This window comes from Heliangelus exortis, chromosome 2 (genome assembly GCF_036169615.1).
Source record: "Heliangelus exortis chromosome 2, bHelExo1.hap1, whole genome shotgun sequence".
Classification (NCBI taxonomy): Eukaryota; Metazoa; Chordata; class Aves; order Apodiformes; family Trochilidae; genus Heliangelus; species Heliangelus exortis.
The window spans coordinates 130,796-147,500 of NC_092423.1; the positions used below are offsets into that span (position 1 = coordinate 130,796).

A 16,705-nucleotide genomic window follows, 5' to 3' on the forward strand; every position below is an offset into this window, starting at 1 on the left:
TCATGACAATCTTGTAGTTCTCTCAAGTTGCCTGCCCCTTCTGCAAAGATTTTTTTTTCAGTAACAATAGAATAAAAAAGAAGCAATAAGATAAATAGTACAAGTGATACTTAGAATTTCTACATTGCAGTCTCTGCTATAACATTCCGTTAGAGAACTTAATGTAATTGAGTTAAAATCCATGCAAAAACATCCTCCTGAAAATAAGTAACATTTGATGCACTGTCAAGATAATTTACAAAATTTTTGGCAATAAGCATTGTCATGTATTTAGAAAGTCAGAGGATATACTTGCTGCTTATATTGGTGACAAAATAACAATATGCTTATTAATAGTACTGTTCCTGCACAAAGGTGCTAACAACCTTGCTAACCGCAAGGGTGCTAGACAACTTAAAATTAATAGCTGGATGCTGCCTTTCAGCAGCTTTTTGAGAAATAACTTGTGCATTTCTCAGACCATTACTGTTGACAAGAAATCTTGAAGCACTAAATAAGATGGAAGGAAGTTAACGCTGGGTAAGAAAATTAACAACAGTGAACTGGATGACATGACTGGCTAAGAGATCAGCTAGTCTGACAGTCTAACAGTATTGCTGCCACAATACTCAAGAAATATTGGTACTATTAAAGAATGTTTTATTTTCATAAGGCTATTTATATGATCTATTTTCATAAGGCTATTTATAAAAACCCTGCCAATTCGTTCATAGCCTCCCCTAAATCATTGACCATGCAAGTAGGTTTAACTGGGGTTAGATCTGAGTGTCTAATCCAGCCAGCTGATAACAACAGATATTTGATAGACTTCATCTCAACCCAGTGCACATGAGTGCAGGGTTTATGAGCTGACCACCCCTGACAGCCAGCAGAGAGAAACAGACACTTCTAGGGATGTTTCAACAGATTAAAGTATGATCTATTTAGGTCTTTATAGTAATCTCTATACGCTGAGTAAACTCTACTCACTGTAAAATGAACCCATGAGAACTAGTTCAGCTGAAGATATCTAAACTTGTTCAAATAATCCACATTTTCTTTATGCACTTGTAACGCAGGGTGCCAGATTTTAAATCAAGAGATCACAGAATAGAATAGCAAAAGCATTTTGAGTAATATAACTACTTAACAAGTAGTGATATGCACAGTTGCAAAACAACTGGTGTTCGTAAACTGCTACTCTTCAATGAGCTGCTGTGATAAAAACTGCTGTGCAAACTCCAGTTATAATGATTATGCCCAGAGTAACATCAGCTGAAGAACACTGTCTCATTGTCTTTAACTGGGCCACAGTCCTCCTTTTCTTCATGTTTCAAGAACTTCTAAATTAGAAGAGACAGATACTGTGACAAAGAATACTGTTTAGGTTAAGAACCAGTGTTAATCTCCTTTACAGGTCCCACAAGTTGCTACAGCAAAACAGTTCAGAGAAGACACAAGCCTCCAGGAATGAGTAGCCAGAGCCCAGTAGGAACTTCTTAAATCAACTTACCAATAAATGCTATTTATGTCAAACCATGACTTCAATGATTTCAATGATGAGAGAGAAGCAGAGCAGTTAGAAACATTTTTACAAATTACAAGCAAGAAAGGTGAAGAAAATTAATGATAAAATTCACATGTAAATAGCTGCATTTATAGGTATTTGAAACACAGTAATTTGGATTATTGTGGAATAATGAGAAAAGGAATCAAAGCAAGATTGCACCATGTTGCTGGCTCAGTGCTGGCCCTTCAGAAGGACTGAGTTAGGGAGAAAAAAAAAATCAAGAAAGGCCAGGGGACAGTCTCAGGATTTCAACAGTTTAAATAGAATCATAGAATCATAGAATTGGCTGGGTTGGAAGGGACCTCAGAGATCATCAAGTCCAACCCTTGATCCACTCCCCCCGTGGTTCCCAGCCCATGGCACTGAGTGCCACATCCAGTCTCTTTTTAAATATCTCCAGGGATGGAGAATCCACCCCTTCCCTGGGCAGCTTGATCACCCTCTCAGTAAAGAAATTCTTTCTAATGTCCAACCTAAACCTCCCCCGGCACAACTTGAGACCGTGCCCTCTTGTCTTGCTGAGAGTTGCCTGGGAAAAGAGACCAAAGCCCCCCAGGCTCCAACCTCCTTTCAGGGAGTTGTAGAGAGTGATGAGGTCTCCCCTGAGCCACCTCTTCTTCAGGCTGAACAGCCCCAGCTCCCTCAGCCTCTCTTCATAGGGTCTGTGCTCGAGTCCTTTCACCAGCCTGGTTGCCCTCCTTTGGACCTGCTCTAGGACCTCGATATCCTTCCTGAACTGAGGGGCCCAGAACTGGACACAGTACTCGAGGTGTGGCCTCACCAGCGCTGAATACAGGGGCAGAATCACTTCCTTGGACCTGCTGGCCACGCTGTTCCTGATACAGGCCAGGATGCCATTGGCCTTCTTGGCCACCTGGGCATACTGCTGGCTCATCCTCAGCTTCCTGTCAATCCAGACTCCAAGGTCCCTCTCTGTCTGGCTGCTCTCCAACCACTCTGTCCCCAGCCTGGAGCTCCGCATGGGGTTGTTGTGGCCAAAGTGCAGGACACGGCACTTGGCCGTGTTGAACCTCATCCCATTGGAATCAGCCCAACTCTCCAGTCTGTCCAGGTCCCTCTGCAGAGCCCTCCTGCCTTCCAGCTGATCGACACTTCCCGCCAGCTTAGTGTCATCTGCAAATTTGCTGATGATGGACTCAATCCCCTCATCTAAATCATCAATAAAGATATTAAATAGAACTGGGCCCAACACTGATCCCTGGGGGACACCACTGGTGATCGGCCGCCAGCTGGATGCAGCACCGTTCAGCACCACTCTCTGGGCCCGGCTCTCCAGCCAGTTCCTAACCCAGTGCAGAGTGCCCCTGTCCAAGCTGTGGGCTGACAGCTTTTTCAGGAGAATGCTGTGGGAGACGGTGTCAAAGGCCTTGCCAGACATCTTATAAGAAACCTTAAGTTCTGACTCAAGTATACCGAGATACCTGCTGAACCCTGTAATTTTGAATAAAATACTCAACCTTCCACAAAAATCAGTACAGCACACGCTTCCTATATGTCTAAAAAGAACAAATCCTTAATAGTAACAGCCAAATGAAGAACCCACGGAAAGCAAGAGCTGAAGCGGGTATGTGAGCCAGGGACAATGTGGTATAAACAAGCTGACACAAACTACTGCTGGAGCAAGGTTGTCCTGGTACGCCAAAACAGCTGTGAGGAGCAGAGCCAGAACACAGGTGTAAGAGGCAAAGCAGGGAAAAGGGAAAGAGTAATAGAAACTTCATTAAAAAAATAGTACAAAACATGAAGATGAGGAGAAAAGTACAGTAAGACCAGATAAGGAAAAAGGATCATGGAAAGATTTAAAGTTGCATGGAAAGCATTTATTGCAAACTGATGTAAGAGGCCCACAAAGAAAGTGCAAGAAAGTTAATCAACAAGAAATAATTTAATATGGAGCACAGATCTGGCAAGATAAAAAAATAAAATCTGTGACAGCACTGCCAGTGACTCAAGACAAGAGAAAACAGTTGCAGGACAGAGTTAGGAGACAAGTTGTATTAGGTGGAACCAATGCTATGTGATGGAGTGAGAGGATAACACAAGCACTTACAGAGAAAATTATCAAGAACTTCATAATATAACCGTAATTGTATGATTATTATCCACCTTAATTTGTAATAGTCTTATTGAGGATTAAATGTCTCTCATTAAGACAATGCAGAATATTATATGTGTGTTGCAATTTGCGTAACAGTATTTCTCTCCACATTTTCAAGTTCTGGTTCATGGCAATAAAAAAGTGAGGCTCTCCAAAGGCCAAGTTCTCAGGTCAAGTCAGGTTTCTCCCAGTAGACATCAGTACCACACCATTCCTGGAGCCAAGAAGTTCTCACCCAAAACATGGGAAACCACTCCCCATCATTTCCTTTTCCTACTTTTTTTGTATTTTTCAAACAGGAGCACAAGTTAGTGTCAGGAAGGCAAAAGAGATAAAGTTGTCCTGGATAAAGAAAGCTCTCCATATTTACAACTCTTTTCCCCAACACTTTGTGCATACTCTGCAGCTGCCTTTCACTTCCTGATCTGCATTTCACCTCAAAACAATCCCCCAAACCCACCTCCAGAACTCTAATAATTCACCAGAGCTCCCTACCATTTCCACTATCATTTATTATTATGCTCATTTTCCTACCATCTTCAAGGCACTGCTTCCAATCCCATCACTGCTCCTCTCCCTTTTGACTCTCCCTTGTAACCTGAGTGCTCCAGTGTGCACTCAGATGTCTTCACTATGCTGATGCAAAGATGTATTTAGCTCTCACCTATGGCAAGAAGCAGCAGTGCACAGGGACAAGTTCCTGTGGAGCAGAAACAGAGCACAGCAGATTCCAAACGTGAGGTACGTAACAGAACTCCACAGAGCAGAGAAAAGAAGATAAAGGAGTCATATGTGACAGTATAATCTAAACAGCAAGTAAGCTGGCAGAGCAGCATTAAATGCAGATAGATCCTTACTAAAATATTAGATTTTCCCACTCTTTTAACCTGAACTGAGCAGATTTCATTATTTTTCATTTTTATATTTTCTTTTAAGTAGTGGTTCTGTTGGGTACTTGCTAGTCTTGTTTTTCAAATTAAAAGTGAAGGAACTCTGCAATGCACAACACTCACCACGCAGCAGCGACTCCTGTTACCTTTTCTCCCAGTTCTGTAAATCCAAAATGGTAACCCTCCCCTCCTGTATCACTGAAGGGTATATCTGCTATCTGTGTTCTGCTTCTCACCAAGGCACTTACATCCTTGCATGAAACTCAAAAACCCCCTAAACATATCACCTGCTTCCAGGGACCACATCTAGCCCCACCACATGGAACACCCACTACATGATTTAGAGAGAAAAACATAACCAGGCTTGTTAAATTTTACTTCCTTTCAGTGAAAACTGACTTTAGAAAAACGTTCTTCTGCTTTCACTTTCTTCCCATCCAAAGTACACTCTATAAATAGAAACAAAGTATTTTTATATTTTAAATCAGTACAAAAGCTTACATAGTCCAGAGGGCTAATACTCAACAGGAGGAATGAAGTCAAAGATAAAGAAGGGAGTCTGAGAGGGAGTTTGAGCTACGCCATTTGACCTCTTCTTTTTTTTTTCCCTCTGAAGTTGTTTAACAGTGACTGACATCCAGAATAAAATAGGCCTTTATCTTTTACTATCTTTAGACTTTTAACAAAGACTGAGGAAAAATTCACACTTCTGACACCATCAGATCTCAGACCAAAGGTCCACTTAGCCAACATTTCATACCAGATGTTCAAAGAAAGACTGTACAAAATAAAATTCTGAAGTAAATACTCTGATTTTTTTTTTTTTTTTTTCTTTTTTTTACAACTGCTACCAGGTATTCTGATAAGCATACAGGGAACATTAGAACTTTTTTTACTATACGGATAGGGCACCATGGCCACAGCACTGTAACGGCAAAAAGCAAGACATACATATTCCCTCTGCAGGACCTTCTTGTTGCTAGCAGTTTACCAACACCCAATCCTGGACCACCATGTGTAACTGCCAGGTCTGATACCTGTGTCTGAACCCATCTATACTGCAGCTGAAACATCTTTTAGCAATAAATGCTACAGTCTAATTTGGCATGAGTTGAAAAAAGAAAAAAACAACCACTTGCGTTTGTTTGAAGCCTGTTGCCTGATGATTTCATCACATGTCCATATATTCTATAAACAGCAACTCGCCTTTCCTTCCTGATGACTGATGATCTCTAGCACTGTTAACTTTGTCTATAATTTTTCTAAAATACTTCCACTGGTGGAAATCTCTCCACCTCTCACCATCCTTATCATTTTTTCTGTGATTCTTCAAGTCCTACTAGTCATTGTATCTTAAGAGATACAGAACTACATTCACTCTTCAGAAAACAGATGAACCGTGGATTTACATAGTATTATAACAATAATTTCAGCTTTTCTAATTGTTTTCCTGTGATATTGAACACTGATTTTTCCATTTTAAACACTACTGTTGAGCTTATATTTTCAGGTAACTATCTATAAAGATGCTTATATTTCTTTCCTGAGGAAGAAGTAATAATTTTGACAACAATGTGGCTACATTGGCAGGCTTATTTTCTTTACACACTTTACGTATCAATTCATCAAGCTTACATTTATTCTGACATATCACGCAGTTTTGGAACACTGCTGCCTTATCTTAAGAGACAGGCTTAGGTTCTACTGCACTGAATAGTATCATATTATCAGCTAATTTTGTTGCTTCATTATTTACCTCTTTACAAATAATTCTGAACACCAGTGAGGAACCACAAAAGCACTCCTTCCATTACAAAAACTGAACATTTATTTGTCCTTCTGCAGACATCTCTTCAAGAAGCTCCAGGGCCTAGGGAGTCTAATAGTTCAGGTCAGTCCTCTCTAAAGCTATGCCTGTAGTTTTTTAATGTCTTGCCAATTAGTTTAAGTATTTTTTTGTTCTGTGTCTCTAGGTTTGCATCTCTGTGTGTTTTTCTTTAGCATTGCCCCCATTTACTCATTATTCCCTTTGCACCAAATATGTTCTTGACTGCATAAACTTAATGAGGAAGTGCACTCTCACCTTCGACATACCCTGATGCTTCCTGATGAAGTGCAGCACAGGGAAGTACAAAATTCTGCACCTGATGAGGAACAGCTCCAGGCACCAACATATGCTGGGGAGCTGGGAAGCAGCTTGCCAGAAAATGACACAAGGGTTCAGGTGGCCACCAAATGGAACACGAGCCAGCACTGGGTCCATGCTGCAAAGGCACATGGTATCCTGGGCTGCATGAGGTAAAATACCATCTACAGGCCAACAGGAGTGATCCTTCCCCAGTGCTCAGCACAGGTGAGGCCACAGCTCAAGTACTGTGTCCAGTACAGGAGAGGCATGGACATACTGGTGAGTCCAATGAGAGGACACAAAGATGACAAAGGGACTGGAGCATTTGTCCTAAGAGGAAAGTCCAAGACCACTGGGACTGTTTGCCCTCTGATAAAAGAAGGCTCAGAGAGGATGTTTTTAATGTTTGTGAACACCTGAAGAGAGAATGCCGAGAAGATGAAACCATACTCTTTTCAGTGGTGCCAAATGACAGGACCAGAGGAAACAGGCAGAAACTGGAACAGAGGAGGTTCCTCTGACACATCAGCAAATCCAGTTTGACAGTGAGGGAGACTGAGCACTAGAAGAGGTTGCCCAGAAAAGTTGAGGAGTCTCCCACCGTGGAAATACTCAAAGGCTGTCTCAGCATGGTCCTGGGCAATCAGCTCTCCTTGAGCCAGGGAGTTGGACAAGTTAACCTCCAGAGGTCCCTTCCAGCCTCAACCAATCCGTGATTCTGTGATTTCCTACTTACTGCTTATGAGGAATTTTACTTACTGATGATGTACTTCCCTTACTAGCTTTTAAATTATTTAGAAAACTTGCTAAGAGTATTTTCAGAACATCTAAGTCCAATACACTGAAAGGCCTACTCTTATTCACATGACCCATTAAAGAATTCTAATCCTAATAAAGCAGGGGTGCAACAGATAATAGAATAGGAACATAACAGACCTGTGGAACACCATTTGCCCTGTGGAAGACATACTAACTCCTTATGTGCTATAGCATGCTTAGACCCCAATCCTTTGAACAAGACTCCACTAATTATAACTTCACATGCAATTTACAGTGTTAAATATACTAACAGATGAGGATGGCTGCAGCACCTGACAGAAATATTTACTCATAAAATTTTAAGGAGTTATGAAGAGCGTGACAGAAGATATTACAGAACACAATATCAGTAAGTAGTTCTCTCTTGCTTTTGTCATACCCACAGACAGTGCTGGTCATATCTCTAAAGAGCTATCTTACTAAGACGAATTGAAAAAGAGTGCTTGTTTATTTTGCACAGGAGGGGGGAACGTAGAGCATTAAGAGTAATGCTGAGACAAAACTAGGAGCACATTATTTTGTAACAGAAGAACTAGGACACCGCCAACAAAATTAGAAGGCAACAAAATCAAGATCAACAAAAGCTTTTTCATGCAGAGTAGTTAGCCTGAGGTACTAATTGGCATAGGGCTTGCCAAGAGACATTGAAGATCTAGAAAGGACCAACCAGGTAAGGAGCATCCAGTTTTCTTGACCTCGCAAGCCACACAGCAAAACTTTTACATGTCAAATGGCCACAAGACACATGGCAACATATTTCAGAGCATAGCAGAGAGAAGTACCAGATAGTACACAGAAAAGTTATGATAGCAGATGTCTCACATGTCCACCACACTCCCTTGGGCCCTAGCTGGTCTAGGCACACCACTGGATCACAGACAGGGAGACCTAGTGATGGGATTCTGGGTAGTTCTGTTTAAAAGACTGCTTTATTTCCTCCCAATTTTAGACCTGGCCTACCAAACACAAAAATGTCATCAGAAGTACTTACAAATCATATACAGATATCCTTGGACTAACCACATTCATTCATACAAGAATATCCAGAGCTGTTAACGTTAAATGTTAAGAGAACAATGAGAAAGTTTGTAAAGAACCAAGCCCACAGAACAAAAGCCAGGCTCTACTTTGAACAGGATCCTTCTGTGAGGGGCAGCTTATTGCCTAGCATTGATCAGGAGGGATCTGAAAGACCATTCCAGCAGGGTGACTGAGTTTTATTAAACTATTTTTTTCTGATTACAAATAAACACTATGAAATATCAGTAAACACTATGAAATATCAGTAAAGAATTTCTTTACTGAGAGGGTGATCAAGCATTGGAATGGGCTGCCCCGGGAAATAGTGGATTCTCCATCCCATCTCTCCTACCTAAGCACAGCTGACATTATTATAACCTTCACTCCCTGCTTTCAAGATAGTCTGGCCGTCACAAACAAGGTATTTACAGAATCACACTAGAGGGACTAGCATAATTATCAGAAGACTTCCAAAGCCTTCCTTGCCTCAAGTCAGTACTTATTAACTTCTTAATCAATACAGGCTCTACAGGCAGTATATTCCATTTTTATTTTACAATACCTAACCAAGCTACAGCTTGTCTTTCTGGAAGGTATCAGGCTCACAGTAAGGACAAATGGAAGCCCATTAGTGTGCAGCAAAATGCAGGTGTCAGATGAGCCAGAAGTCTCTTTTAGCCATAAAATCCATTAATCTGTGAATAATCATGATTAGGCAGATCAACACCTGGCTTCGTGGCTGGTGCTGACACCAGGACTTTGGCTTCTACAAGATATTAGTTGACGAATACAGATTACTGGAAAGAGACAGGATTCACCATCAGCCAGTTCCTTCAGGACTCTAGCATCCATCTAATCAGGTCCCATGGACTTGTGTATGTTCAGGTTGATGATCTCCTACCACAGCTGGGACTTCATTCCCCTAGTTCCCGCCACGAGATTCAGGGACTTGAGACATTTGGGAAGAGCAATTGCCAACAAAAACTGAGGGCTAATAAAGTTGTTGAATTCTTCAGTCTTCTCTATGCCAACTGTCACCAGATTCCCTGACTCATTTATTGAAGACTGCAATTTATTTTGCCTTCCTTGTCTGAGTAGCATACCTATAGAAATGCTTCTTATTATTCTTTGCATCACTTGCCAAATTTAGCTTCAGGTAGCCTTCCTGATCCCATCCCTACACTCCTGGGCAGTATTGTTATATTCTCTGCTGGGGTACAGGGTCCTGCTTCCCCTGCCTATGCATTTCCCTCTTGTGTTTTGGTTTGGCCAGAGGTCCTTACTCAGCCATGCTGGTTTCCCACCTTACCTTATTTCTTGAAAAAGAGAATCAATAGTGCTTGTGTGCTAAGAAGGTCTTTAAATACCTACCAGCTGAATGTCCAAATGGAGATTAGTATCAAATCAGTATTCTTCAGGGGTCCACAGTGGGACTGGGACTGTTCAGTATCTTTATTAATTACACAGGCAGTGGGACCGAGGACACCCCCAGCATGTTTGCAGACAACATCAAGCCAAGTGGTGCAGCTGACAGGCAAGAGGGAAGGGATGCCATCAAGAGGGATCCCACTGGAGGAGTGGGCCCATGTGAACCTCATGAAGTTCAATGAGTCCAGGTGCACCTGGGTCAGGGCAATCACCAATACCAATACAGACTGGGAGAGGAACTGACTGAGAGCAGCTCTCTAGAGAAGAACCTGGTGGTTCTGATAGATGAAAAAGTAGACATGAGCTGGCAATGTGTACCTGCAGCCCAGAAAGCCAACCTTGCCCTGGGCTGCACCAAAAGAAGTGTGGCCAGCAGGTTGAGGGAGGGGATTCTTCCTCTCTGCTCTGCAGTCCTGAGACCCCACTTGGATCCAGCTCTGCAGTCCACAGTACAAAACAGACATGGACCTGCTGGAGTATGTCAGGGGAGAGCCATGAAAATTAGAGGGCTGTAGCACCTCTCCTGTGAAGAAAGGAAGAGACAGTTGGAGTTGTCCATCCTGGAGTAGAGAAGGTCCAGGGAGACCTTATCGAGCCCTTCAATACTTGAAGGGACTTCTAATGAAGATGGTGACTATTTGCCAAGGTCTGTAGTGACAAGACAGGGAGCAAAGTTTTCTAACTGAATGAAAGTATAGTTACATTGGACATACATACAGACATTTTTTATGATGATGGTGGACAGAATGGAACAGGTGTAGGATCTTTTAAGGTCCCTCACACCGAAATCATTCTATCATTCTAGGAGCAATACCCTGCAGGAGCTTTGTACTTTCTCCTGCAACTACTCATACTGTCCACTGTCCACACAAGTCTGACCAGCACACCAGCCAGCTCAGTTACTATGTGGTTATCCCTACCATCTCAAAGAAATAAAAACAAGAATAAAAAGCCTTAAGCAACCTTGCAGTATGTCCTTCCTCTGCCATGAAAATGGAAAACTTTAAAAAGTTACCTAGAACTAACATTTAAAAATCATTCCTCACTCACCTAACAGTGGCAAACAGCTCTTGCTTTCCACATAGACATCAAATGTTATGCCTTGTTAGGACTTGCAATTGCACCAAATGAAGTCCCACTTCTTTCACATCATCAAAAGCACTTTCCCAAATTAAAGGCCACAAGCTTATTAAACGTTAAGCCTACACAATTTCCCACAGCAGTACAATAACTCTGTGCCTACAGATTTAAAAGTATGACTGGTAAATTGTATTTTCCTCTTTCCAGTTTAGGATCTTGAAAGGAACTGCACTACCTTTAGCCAAATTATTTTTAAAATTAATTCAGAGAGAATAAGTATGCCAAACTTCAGGGTAAAAAGTAAAAGATACAGTGTTGATTAGACTCTGAAACTGAACTTCTTGGAGCAGACAACTTCTTCAGTCTAGCTAAGGGCTTCATCTAAGCCACAGTGATAGTGACATTCAAAGAGAAATGCTTCTGTCTCTAGCTTTGGACAGCTACCATAGACAAAAACAGATGTCATGGTTCTGATAAGAGCACAGAAGAGTTAAGACATTATGAAAGCATTATGGAGAACACGGCTGTAATTCTGAACTAGAAGAAAAAGCATGGAAGTTGTTATTTGGTTGTTTCTATGCACTTAGGACACTTCTGTGTAAATTAATAACCTGCTTAACTCCTGTGGCATAATACCAGAACTCTTAATTGTTTATATTTTAAATTCATAACCAGTGAATTTCTTCTGGAATGCTACTCAAATTTACATTCTTCCAAGCACTCTGTTTGGAAACCACTGGGGAAACACTGCATTGGAAAAGGAGTGAGCTCCAAGCGATTGAAAGTACTGAAAGTTAAAAAAGTTAACACCTCACCTTTCCTCAAAAAAAGGCTAAAGGAGCTTTAATACACAAGCTCATCTGATTCCAGTAAGAGTGGGGGACTCTCTGATTGCATATGTATCAGTGGGTGTATTCCACATTAACACCAATAGGTTCTTAACAAGTTAGTCAGCACAGAGAAGGTGGCATGTGATAGTTAAAGTAACAGAAAGATGTGGAGTGAGATGCCAGAACTGAAAAAGAAAGAAATTTTCCTAGGTGTCAACCAGGAAACGCCTTTTGCCACATTTGCTGCCTGGCATTCAATGGTCATCTTGAACCCAACAAACACCATCCACAAGTGCAAACACAAGTTAAAAAAATCACAAAAGTATTTCCTGATTAGCAGGCTATTATGATTACTGTTCTTACTTCCTATTTCTTTTGCCAAGCATCTGCAGTCAGATGGTTTGTCTGGGTTCTCCCTCTGCCAAATAGCTCTGATCCATATCTCAGACTTCTATCATTTGGAACCTGAATGAGATGAACTGTCAGACTGCCTTTCTAAAAGACAAACCTTTACTCAGCAACAGCTGTGAGCTGAGTACAGGTACCCATTACCTTCAGGAACCCACTACAGTGAATGCTTCTACAGTCCACCCTGGACTCAGAATCCAAGAGAACAGAGAAGGACAGAACAGTAACTGAAAACAGAATCACAGAAAAGTTTATCACAGAAAATGGAAACAACTCCTTCCAGTTGATATAATTTAGCATTGAAACAGCAGATGGAAGAATTCAGGGGAATTTTGTAACACTGTTTACTCCAAACTAGTGACCCCATAATTAGATGGCTGCAAAAACTAAAAGGCACATGGAATTAAAAAACTGATTCAGCATTTGTTTCATTTTCCTCTTCCTTTTCTACATACCCATTATTAGTCCAAGACAGGATACTGTGGTCTGACTCAGTGCAACAACAGTTCTTAAATTCATGTAATTTATGACTGGTGGACTAGAACTGAATCTCTCTGTAACAGGCTTTCCCTAGCTCAGACAGATGTGAAAAGCCAGAGATAGCAGGCACTGGGCGAAGTGCACAATGGTGCTGCAGCAAGCTAAGTGATGTGGTTGTTAAAGGGCCAAATCAGATGATAGTAACAAGCCTTATGTGTCTGTAAAAACTGTAACCTGAGCTATTTATTTCCAATGCAAAATATAATGCATCTTTATAGCAGATTATTTACACTACTAGTAAAATGATCTGTGCAGGCTATAAGGGGTAAAGAGGCACTGATCCAGTGCTGGGAAGAACAAAATACCTAGTGGTAGAAATGGTAGAAAATAAAGACCTGAGTGGCAGATGTAAGAAACTTATCATGAAAATTACTGAGACCATCAGGTTCTGGAGAAGTCTACCAGCTGGGAAGAGCTAACCATGCTAATTTAAACCATAGTTATCCTACAAATCAATAACCTTCTGACAAGATCACATTTACTTGTCACTAGTGGAGTAATGAATTACCACAAAGAATACCTGTAACTACTACTCTTCATTCTTTCCTCTATTAGGCATGCTCTTAGCAACTGCATTCTCTAACATTATTTGTTCTGAGCCAGACTACTATGTCTCATCAGTACTCTCCCTGCCAGCACTAGCAGAAATGATCACAGAAGGAGCTGGCCAGTAAAAGGATCAGTTTAGATCAGCATCAACAAGCAGGCAGTTCAGTTTTATTTCACAAACATTTCCCATGTGTTCAAAGGCAGAAATTTTCCAGTCCAAACACATTCTTCCCCACCAGATCAGGTCACTTGTCAAAGGGCTAAAACCTACCTGTAGCAGACTAGGTAGCTGATGAACACTCGGAGTCACATCTATATAGACCAAGAGGAAGCAGGAAACTTATCCAAGAGGATGGACAGGAGACCAGGTACTATGTCATGGTGAATTAGCAGCAGATACTGTCATTGACCTGAAGCAGGAACAGATCTAAGATCAAGGATGCATTTGGATCCAGCTCTGGAAAGAGAAAGTACACACTGAGTGAAAGGGAAGTAGCATGAAATACAAATAAAATTTCCTAGAACAGTACCATCCCATGTGACACTTCATAAGCAGCACAACTGAAAAAGAAAGGGGGGAAAAAAAGGGGAAAAAGCAAGAAAGAAAAGATGCAACTGACAGTGCAGGCAACTGCACATAGCTGCATGGCCATGTTGTCCGAACAGTACTTTTGCCCAGGCATTAGATCATCCTTACAGGCTATTCAACTTACAGATGGGAGCCAGCTTCTATCTGGGCAGATGGGAGAAAGCAGAACCATAGGGTGGTTAAGACTGGAAGACTTCTGGAATCTACCTGGTCTAACCAAGAAACAAGTGTTCCTCTTTACATAGATATTCTCAGTTGTGCTTCTGCCCCAGACATCTCAGGTAACCCTTAGGAGACAGCTCAGGAACTTTAATCACATCATCTTGCTTTCATGCTTAAAAAAATCAAAACCTTAAATACTATCAGAATACTCTAGAATTTCAGCTGGCATCCTACCAGCTGCCCTGGTAGGATGGTGAGTGTTGCAAACTGGGGGAACTAGTAATCCCACAGACTACAGCATAGTCAAGCAGCTTCAGTGTCTGAATATTCATGATAGATCCCAGAGAAGATGACCCATAAGAAGGAAAAGTGAGCTGCTCCTTGGGAAGAGCTGAGCCAGCTGCACCTGTGTATACACAGCACTGCTTCTTTTGACAGCTCGTTACTGTCGCTGAAGAGAAGCATTACAGCAGAACAGATGTGAACACCAGCACTCACAGCATTCATGGGTGTAAGCACATACCTAGTCATGCACTTCGAAGCAACTGCTCAAAAGAACGGAGAGACAAGAAAGGGAAATATGAGCATCCAAGTGCCAGCACAAGAGCAGACAAACCCATCAGGGGCAGTAATAAGGCTCTAGGTCAGCAGGGTCAAAACAAGGGAAGAAAAAAATGGCAGAAAGAAGATTGTGGTGAATTGTGCTAAAATAGAGCTGAAGTAAAGGAAGAACACACTCCAAGAAAGCAGTGGCTGTAGAACACAGCAATGGAGACAGTGCAAGTGAGAAGAGCTGGGCCAGAAGACTGCACAAGATACAGAAAGGAGCCTCACTGCAGCACAGCAGAGGAGGAGGCAACAAAAGGCTGAGAGTGTTAGGAATCTCATCCTCACCCTGTCTTTAGGGGTAAGGCCAGTCTGGGAGCTTCTTTCTCACAGAGAGCTGGAGACTCTGTCTGGGAAGATGGGCTGGTTCTTCATGGTGGTGTCCCGATAGTAAACTGTAAGTTGTTGATTGCAGCACTAAGGAACTGGTCCTCTTTAGAAGCCTCAGAACTCCCCTGGATAGGCAGCAGTATGAAGCCAGTCTCTCCAGGAAGGGCAGTGCTGACAGCACTGGGAAAGGACACTGCACAAACACCCCCCGAGATCATGCTACCTGGTGAATGACCTTGCTCTTGCCTCAGTCTTTCCCAGCAGCAACTTGCCCACAGGGTCCCTCCACAGGCCGGGCTGATGGAGGAGACAGAGGAGACTTCGGCCCCAGGGAAGAGGCAGGAGTGACTAGCAATCTCCATCAGCAAGATCTCGTCACCAAAATGAGATGATTTGCCTGTGTAGGAAGTGAAGATCTTCCAGAGCATTAGTCTCCTACAGATCTGGATCAGTTTGTCCCACGAGAGTACCTGGGACTGTGTATCTCCCTCTGGAAACAGACCTGAGAGGCAAAATACAAATTCTCTCTCAAATGGTGATATCTCCCACACGAAGCCTGGCTGTTCCTGGAGCACTGGAGCCAGATGTCAGGTAGTCACAGCACAGCACTGTGTTGAGGGGTGTCTCCAGACACAGCTTGTTATTAAGAGGACCTTCCCCTCCAGCGGACCATGCCAGGGAGATTCCAAACGAGCAAGTCCGTCCCTGCTGAGGGAAAGACCCCCGAGGGGGCTCGCAGTCCGCCTCTGGGAGTGGAAAATGAGAACTGGGCTCCTGTGCTCTGCCTGCCTCTCCGACCCAGATGAGTCTCTGCGGGGCAGCGAAGCCACCAGAGCTCGGCCGGGCGGACAGACGAGTCCGAAGGGAAGAACGGAGAGCTCGGTGGGCCGGTCCTCGGGGCGTTCCGGCCGCCGCTCCTCGGGGGAGCCGAGCGACGGCGGCGGGAGGGGGCCCCGGCGGGCGGCACAGCTACAGCGCGGAGTTCACTGGTGCCCTCCAGGTAGCACCAGTGGCCGGGGTCCGCGCCCGACCCGGCGACACCGCTGGCGGGGGCAATGAGAAGGCGGGGATGTCCTGCAACCAGAGCTTCCGCAGGTGCTCGGGGCAGAGCCCCGGCAACTGCCGCCACGAGGTCCAGCCGGACGGAAGCCCAGGGCGGGGGGGAGACAGGACCCGGGGCAAAGCTCACCGTCCCGTCCATGCCCCTCCCCGCCGTGCCGCTCTCCCGCTCGCAGCGGGACCGCCGGCCCGGCCCGGGGCGCCTGCGCGACGCTGCGGTAGGGGCGCAGCGACCGTCTGCAAAGCGCTCATCGGCCGCCGCCCGCGTAGGAGCGGCACCGCTGAGCCGGGGTGGGCTGCCCGCAGCAGCGCCTTCCCCACCGGGAGAGAGGGTCCCGAGGCGAGAATCACCACTCGTCCAGCCCAGCTCGCTCCGGCCCTCCCGCCTTTTAGCTACAACAGGGCAGTGTTGCCGCGGTCCCTGGCGCTCCCTTCTCAGCCCTGTGGGGGCGGCGCGGCACGAAGCTCCTCCCGCGGACGGGCGAAAGCAGCACCCGCACCTCTCCAAGCCCCCCGGGCAACCCCAGCTCTGCCGCTTCCGGATAACTCTCTCGCCCGCCGGCAGCGTCCACAGCAGCGTCGGATGAGGGTTAGGCTGC

General features: G+C 43.9%; 1 protein-coding gene across 2 annotated transcripts in view; it reads right to left on the reverse strand.

Moving 5' to 3' along the window:
• The window catches only part of SMARCD3 (SWI/SNF related BAF chromatin remodeling complex subunit D3), a 90,535-nt gene that overhangs the window by 73,594 nt on the left and 236 nt on the right, over nucleotides 1–16,705 (reverse strand). Inside the window, exons 1-2 of one of the 2 annotated variants that reach the window (XM_071734430.1) lie at nucleotides 15,006–15,989; nucleotides 13,632–13,817 (exon numbers count right to left, since the gene is read on the reverse strand). The gene's annotated coding sequence lies outside the window, so the exon portion shown is untranslated. Of the gene's footprint in view, nucleotides 1–13,631; nucleotides 13,818–15,005; nucleotides 15,990–16,705 lie in introns of those variants that run through there. The other variant, XM_071734435.1, reaches the window with a different exon arrangement.